The sequence below is a fragment of the Dasypus novemcinctus genome, chromosome 1, assembly GCF_030445035.2.
Source record: "Dasypus novemcinctus isolate mDasNov1 chromosome 1, mDasNov1.1.hap2, whole genome shotgun sequence".
Taxonomy (NCBI): domain Eukaryota; kingdom Metazoa; phylum Chordata; class Mammalia; order Cingulata; family Dasypodidae; genus Dasypus; species Dasypus novemcinctus.
The window spans coordinates 117361048-117369696 of record NC_080673.1 but is presented as its reverse complement, the minus strand read 5'-3'; the positions used below and the strand labels follow the sequence as shown (position 1 = coordinate 117369696).

The following is an 8649-nucleotide window of genomic DNA, read 5'->3' as shown; positions in this document are numbered from 1 at the left end:
AGTCAAACCCTTGACTGCTTATTGTGATATCATAATCTAGAGGCTAAACCGGAGGAAATTATGGCTCAGCCAATGGTCCATTTTTTCCCCACGGAACAGTAGTGGGCAAAGTTCAGACAGATCAGCACAGATATGGGAATAACCTCACTGCAGAGAGCCCCAAACAAAAGACTCCTGCCCTTTTATAGGCTCAGGGCCAGGGGGATAAGAGAAGGAGAAGGATTGGAAAAGTACTAAGTACTGAAAGTGGAGAAACGAGTCTTGGAGGATACCGCCCCATTTGAACGTCTCAGCAGAGGCACCCGGGGAAGACTTCGGCAGCTCCCCACACACACATACACCCTCCCATGAAGAGGCCTGCAAGTGGAGGCACCTGGGCTAGGGATGCAGCTTTCCCGAAGAGGCTGGCTGGTCAGTGAGCCTGAGTTTGTGACTGCAATTGCCTTCAGAGATTGTGATGCATTGACTGTGTACCAAGTCTGATGTAGGGAGACCTGCTCGGTATATATAGGCTTTGTAATTGCCTATAGTAGACGGGAAAGATCACACACAGAATCTTGGTCACGAACTGGACTCCTCAGATACCAGGATTGATCCTCGGAGACAGACTATAAGGATAGGATTCTAGAGTGGAATCCTGCACCGGAATAATGGCAAAGGGATCCTCATCATTATCATTAGGAGTACTGATATTCCCCCGCAAAATATAAGAGTGATAGGATCGTCTTGCTATTACTTAAAGAGACCCTCATCCATGCAGCTGGACGGCATACCAAACTATAAAACCAAAGAATTATCTATCTCTTTGGTTTCCCTTAGTGAGGATAAGAGACTCGGTCCCCAGATCAACCAGAAAAAGCTAGCTCTTCACTTATCCCTCTTGCTCCAGATATTACATTAGCAACAAAGACTCAACATTCATTGGATTACAGCCTTCTAAAACCCAATTTTTGGAAAGGGGTTCTGATGATTTATTGCCATAGTTAAATAATCATATTTATTTGGTTGTAATCTTACCAACTGGAATAAGCCAAATTCAACTAACATTAAAATCAAAACCTCCTTAAATCCAGTACAACATATCATAGAGTCATTGTGATTTAAAAATCATCACAGACAATGCCTAAACTCAAACTTAATTAGATTTATAATCCACTTTTTTTGTCCAAAAGAAGATAATCATAGTACTTTGCTTAAAATCCCTGCACAAGCCAGAACTTGCTCTCTATGCCTAGAGGAACCTGCACCAAAACTCCATTCATATGTCCATCCTTGTCTCCCCTTTCTTAGCAAGCTCTATTCTTTTCCTGCATTTCCCAATAAATTCTTACTTGCCTAACTAAAAAAAAATTAAAAATAAATGTAAAAATCTCTGTACATAAGCTGAAACAAACTTTCTTTTTTTCTCTACCTTTCAAGATGAAATAATCTCATAGAAAAGTTTATGTGCTATTGAAGCAGGGAGTTGAAAGAGTTCATCAGTCCCTTCTATGATTTCAAGGGCTAGAAATATAGAATAATACCCCTCTTTTCTGAACTTCACACTTTTGAGCAAATTAAGACAATGAAAGTTAAGTGTAAAAGGGCTCTGAGTAACTTCTGAGTAGCCAAAATGAAAGTCACAAAGTGTGGGGATCAAAAGCCTTCAGTGGTGGCAGGCTTGGCCCACTGGTTAGGGTGTCCACCTACCACATGGGAGGTCCGCAGTTCAAACCCCAGGCCTCCTTGACCCGTGTGGAGCTGGCCCGTGCACAGTGCTGACGCACGCAATGAGTGCTGCATCGTAGGGGAGTCCCCATGTAGGGGAGCCCCACGCACAAGGAGTGCACCCCATAAGGAGAGCTGCCCAGCACGAAAGAAAGTGCAGCCTTCCTAAGAATGGCGCCACCCACATGGAGAAATGACACAACAAGATGATGCAGCAAAAAGAAACACAGAATCCCATGCTGCTGACAACAATAGAAGTGGACAAGGAAGACACAGCAAATAGACACAGAGAACAGACAACTGGGGTGGAGGGGGAAGGGGAGAGAAATAAATAATAAATCTTTTTTTAAAAAAAGCCTTCAGTTTTTTTAAAGATAAGTTTTACTCTTTTATGTCTTTTTTTTATTTTCCAAATATAGCGCATTCAAAGCAGAAAATTACTAAAAGGAGTTGCAGTGAGAGGGACGTATAGTAATAACAACAGAAATGGCACTAACAATCTGCTGAGTTGAAATAGGAAAATTATCAAAACTGAGGAGACACAAAAAGTAGCAGTCTATAGTCATTTAGTATAAGACCAATGTAGCATTTTCTGATACTATTTTAAGTTGTCTTTTTAAATTTTTCATCTTCTAACAATTTTTGCTGCTGTGTTGAAATAAAATTTATTTTTACAAACTGACTTTGTATCCAATCACCTAGCCAAATCTGTTTATTAATTCTAAAATTAATCTGTAGAAACGTTTGTGTTTCATGTGTATTCAGTTACATCATCTGTACAGAACTGTTTTATTTCTTTCTTGCCAGTACTTTTATCTTTTTTTTCTTGCCTTATTCCCCTAGCTAGGACCTCAAACAAAAACAATTAAATATAACACAAGATAACGGACATTTCCTTATCTAATTCCTGTTCTCAGGAAAAATGTTTTAATATTTCATTGTTATAAATGACACTTGCCACGAGATTTTTACAGATTTTCACATTGAATTAAGGAAGTTCCCTTCTATTCAGTTTTCTGAGATCCTTCACCATGGGTGGATGTTGAAATTTATCAATTTTAATCTATTTAGAAAATTATATGATTTTTCTCTTTTATTCTGATATTGGGGAGAATTACATCGATTGATATTTCAAATGCTAAACCCAACTTGCATTCCTGAAATAAACTAAATTGGGTTATGTTATATTATCTCTTTTTATTGTCAGTTCAGTTTGCTAATAACTTGTTAAAAATTTTTGCATCTTTGTTCATGAGAGAGACTAGCCTATAGTTTTCCTTTCCTATTATGGCCTTAATATCATCATTGATGATGATGAAGTTGAAAGGAAGTTAACTGCTCATGCACTACTGGTGGAATGTAACCACTTTGAAAACTGTTTCATAGTATCTTCTGATACTGACCATATTCACAGGTATGGTCTCACAATTCTTCTCCTAAGGCAATACCCACAAGAAATTCATATATATATGTATGTATATATGAAACTTTTCTATGATAAACAATGCTGTCATATATGCCAGAAGACATGTCTGAGAATGTTCATAACAACATTATTTATAATAGCACTAAACTGGAAAAACACAAATTGTACATCCCTTATAGAAGGAATGAATTGAGGTGAACTAATTCCACAATGAAAAGGAACAAACTATTGTTATGCATACTATCATGGATGAATCTCACAAACATAATGTTGATCAAAAGATGCCAGATCAAAATAAAAGTATATACTGAATGATTCCACTTATATAAAAATCAAAAACAGGCAAGACAGGTTTGTAATGTTAAGCACTCAGGATATTGGTTATCTTTGAGACAGAATGAGTCACTGGGAGAAGGTATAAGGGGGGCTTCTGAATTACTAATAATGTTCTAATTCTTGATCTGAGTGATAATTTACTTTTGTGAGAATTTCTAGATCTATACACTTACATTTTGTCTTTATATATGCTGTACTTCAAAAAAATTTGTAATGACATAATTAAATAAAATTACTGAAAAACATAATTATATGTTTTATCTCTGTGATCATTTTATAGAGCACAAAATTGGAGGTTATATTAATTCAGGTCCTATAAGAAGCAGATGCCAACAGAGAAAAAAAATTCAAGGATTTATTTTTTTGAAAGCAGAAATGTCTGTGTGAGAGAAAATGAAGAGGGAAGGCTGGAAGAGTCATCAACCAACCTAGGGGAAGGACAGTCAGGTGAAAGCATTTAATGCTGAAATTCTGTCTAAGTTTGGACAATGCCATCTGGGGGGCCCAAGACTCAGGGCCTACTTTAATATCCCTGCCACGTTCAGTCACTAGCAAATGCAGCAAAGGATTTCAGAGCACTGAAGCCCGGGCCATTGTCAATCTCACACCCTAAAATTTACTCACTATGCACCTTTAAAGTTAATCTCTCATCCTACCCTTAGCCCCTGGCAACTAATGATCTGTTTTCTGATCTTATAATTTTGCCTTTTCCAGAATATTATATAAATGAAATCATATATTAGTACCCTGTTGAGTCATGCTTCTTTCACTTAGCATGTGCATTCAAGACTCATTCTCATTCTTGAATGCATCAGTAGTTCATTACTATTATTATTTCTCAGTAGGATTCCATTGTATGGATGTACCTACATTTTCTGGTCCATTTGTCATTTGACGACATTTTGGTTATTTCTAGTTTTGGATAATTATAAATAAAGCCACTATAAATATTTGTATATGTGTCTTTGTATAGACATAAGTTTTCCTTTCTCCTGAGTAAATAGTTAGGAGTGAAATTGCTGGATCATATGGGAAGTGTATATTTCATTTAATAAGAAACTGCGAAAGGTTTACTAAAGTGGCTGTATCATTTTTGCATTCTTATCAGCAATGTGCAAGCAGTCTAGATGATTCCACACACTCATATCAACATTTGACCTTGTCAGTTTTTTGTTTTGCTTTTAACATTTAAACATCAGGAAGAAGAAAGAGAGTCCATCAAGAAGTCTGAGGGATGTGCTCGCTTCGGCAGCACATATACTAAAATTGGAATGATACAGAGAAGATTAGCATGGCCCCTGAGCAAGGATGATATGCAAATTCATGAAGCATTCCATATTTTTGTTGATGGGGAAGGGGTGGCGTGGGTGGGGTGGGGGTATATGGGAACCTCATATTTTTTTAATGTAACATTTAAAAGAAAATTAAAAATTTTTTTAAATATTAAAAAAAAGAAGTCTGAGGGAAGTGGATGTGACTCAAGGGATTGGGCTCCCACCTACAACATGGGAGGACCTGGGTTCAATCCCTGAGGCCTCATGGTAAAAGAAAAAAAAGCATGCCTGCTCTGTAAGCCAGTGCCCACACAAGAGAGTCATGCAGCAAGATGACACAATGAAAAAGACAAAGGGGAGAGTCAAGGCAAGACACAACAGAAACCAGGAACTAAGGTGGCACAAGTGACAGGGAACCTCTCTCCACATCAGAGGTCCTCAGGATTGAATCCCAGTGAATTCTAGAAGAGAAAACAAGAAGAGAAGATAAAAAGAGAAATAGACACAGAAAATCACACAACAAATAGACACAGACAGCAAAAACAGCAGGGTTGAGTGGAGCGGGGAGAAAAAAAAATTAAGGATGTCCCTAAAGATACATGTATACACATACAAATACATATACAAATATATATACATATACACACCAACATACACATCCATTTGTCACACTGTCACTTGGAACCTAAGAATGTTGAACAGAATCTAGCTATCCAAGAATATGGAATTACTTAAATAAAATATATTATATCCACACAATGAAGTATTATGTAGTCATTTAAAATAACATTTCTGATATAGGTCTACTGACATTCAAAAAAATGTAATCATGATAAATCATAAGAGAAAAGAGTGGATCACAAAAGACAGTATATGTTCCTATTTGTTTAAGAATATGTGTGCATGAGTATGTGCTTGCAAAGATTTATAAAAAGAGTTAGCAATGATTATCTCTGGATAAGTCTGATAAATGATGTTTTCTTCTTTGTATTGTCTGATTTTTCTGTTACAAGCATTTCTTTAGTATTTGGGGGAGGGGGAAAAGAAAAGCATTACAGAGAGAAAACATAATTACTAATAATGGATGAATCATCAAAAAAAAGTTTATATGTGTTTGGTACATTTATTAAAGAATGAAAACTCATATAAAATATTAAACTATTAAGCTAATTAAATAAGCTTCATTTGCATGGAGAAAATCTTAGTCCTCAGCAATGCCAGATAAAAGAGATGGGGTGTATTTGTGTGTTCATTTATGGGTCATGAATGCATGGGTGCCTCTCTTTGTAGTATATAAAGTACACCCAGGACTCCCTAGGCTTTTTCACTTAGTCTGAGAATATTTGACCTAGCAAGCAATGTCCTGATTCATCCCAAAGCCTGCACTGGAATTGCTAAAATATCCTTATTCTTATTTTGCTACATGCATTGAGTTCACAGGGAAACTCACGCTTCAACAATTGCCCTCAGTTTGGGTTCAAAAAGATCTACTTTTCCATTACATAGTTATAGAAACCATATGAATCTTTTAGCCACAAAGCACGTGTCCCAGAGACATTCCATTTCACAATGGGAAGTTTAGGCTTCAAACTGTGGCTTTCATAGCTCATACAGTTGTGTAGCTTTCTTTTCACTTAAAGCTAGAAAGATGATGTTCAGAGGACTTTACCTCTTTTTTTTCTTTTTTTGTTTTCTTTTTTAAATAGTCTGTCTTACTGGCCACCAGGGTACAAAATAACAAGCATTTTCCTAAATAGAAGGTATTTTCCAAGTAATTCGAAAGCATTGTGTTTTTCAAAGAAGTTTCAAGCAAGGTCAGAGCAATCTGATACACCATGAAGACTCTAGTGATTTAGAAAGCACCAAGGAGCTGTCAATCAGATCAGAGATATCAACCACATCAGAGAACACAGAAGGATTAGGAGCAATGACACACAATAGCATATTCAAGGAGCATTCTGTGTTCCTCTGTGTCACCAGGGAAGGCTCTCCTGCAGCTCCCTGGTATTTTCGTTAATGAATAGAAAGAGTAGTAAACTTCACAAGGCATACTTGAAAAGAAGGTCTCATTTTGAGTTATTAAAGTAGGGACACAAAAATCTAGCAGGCTCAGCAGAAATTGTCACATTCCCTGGGGAAGGCTAATGGAAACCAAATCTACCTCCAAATCCTCCAAAACAAATAAAACTAATGCTGTGTTTTAGCATTTAAACCTTGGTCAACAGTTGATAAACAAAGGCAAATGTATTAGTGACATTTTTCAAATAAAATGCCAGCTAGAGTAATGAACATTAACAGATATATTTGGTCTACTTTGAGTTGAATATGCTAGAACTAGGACAATAATAATCTACATAATGTCATTTTTAAAATTCATCCAAATTATAAAAATATTTCCATCATCTTTCATAGTAACATTATACTTTTATTATAAAAATTTTAAATATATAGAAATATAAAGGTAGCTAGAATTTATTGAATACTTACCATAGGCCAGACATAGTTGTAAGAACTTTATATATATTAGCTAATTTAATCCTCATAATATCTAAGATGAGAATTATTACTGTCCCTATGTCAAAGAAAAAAAACTAAAGCACCAGAAGTTTAATTAGCTTTCTTAAGATCACACATTCTTTTTTTTTATTGACTTTGTAATAATATTACATTAAAAATATATATATGAGGTCCCATTCAACCCCACCCCCCCACCCCACCTCTCCCCCCCCCCAGCAACACTCATTCCCATCATCATGACACATCCATTGCATTTGGTAAGTACATCTCTGGGCACCTCTGCACCTCATGGTCAATGGTCCACATCATGGCCCATACTCTCCCCCATTCCATCCAGTGGGCCCTGTGAGGATTTACAATGTCCGAGATCACACATTCTTAATAAGTGTTAAAACTTAGCCATACTTGCTTTAATCTTTTGTCCTTTTAGAAAAAAAAATACACATAGTTTAAGTGTCTTTTTTATTCCTCAATGATCCTACTACTACTCCCTATGTTCCAGAAGAAATCACCATCCTATATTTACTTCATGAATTGCCTGTTCATAACTTTGCTCATTTTTCTCTCGGTTTGTTTGTCTCTTTCTGATGTATTTTGTATGTTTATATGCTCTGAATAATAATTCTTTGTTGGTTCTATGTGTTGTAAATATCTTCTCTCAGTTTCTGGAACTTATTTGTTCACTTGTTTATTGTGCATGTTAAATTCCCACCCCACCGCCCCTTGCAGCTTTTTGCTTGCTGTCTGCTCTCTGTGTCCATTCGCTGTGTGCTCTTCTGTGTTTTCCCTTGTCTCCCTTTTTGTTGAGTCACCTTGCTGAGTCGGCTCTCTGTAGTGCTTGTGGCCAGGTGGCACTCCACAGCACTTGCAGGCCAGCCTGCCTTCACAAGGAGGCTCGGGATGTGAACCCAGGGCCTCCCATATGGTAGACGGGAGCCCAACTGATTAAGCCACAGCCGCTCCCCACATGTTAAATTTTTATAAGATAAACTGTCCTTATAAGTTGAAGTGGAATATTTGCACACATACACATAAACTGCTATATAAACCAGACCCCTGAAGAACATTTCCATGATTTCACTACCTTTGTTATTGTTATTATATTTCTTCTTTTTAATAAGTAGTTATATACATAGCACAAAATTCAAAATAAACAAAATGCTATACATAAAAACTACCTCCCTCCTGTTTCCTAAGACACTCACTTACCCTCCCCTGATGCAAATACTAACACTAATTTTTTTATTTGTTCAGATGAACCATATATTTATAAACATTTACAAATACATTCTTTTCTTTCCATAAAAATGGTAGCATACCACACCATTCTATACCTTGCAATTTACTCATAAAATATATATCATATATACCATCTCACATAGTTGCTGT

At 36.5% G+C, this 8649-nt stretch overlaps 1 non-coding gene across 1 annotated transcript; it reads left to right on the top strand.

Annotated features, from left to right (window-relative positions):
- The first annotated feature begins 4705 nt into the window (after positions 1 to 4705).
- Positions 4706 to 4812, top strand: LOC111758960 (U6 spliceosomal RNA). Its single transcript, XR_002793073.1, has one exon. It is a non-coding gene; the product is annotated as a U6 spliceosomal RNA (small nuclear RNA).
- Positions 4813 to 8649: the final 3837 nt, after the last annotated feature.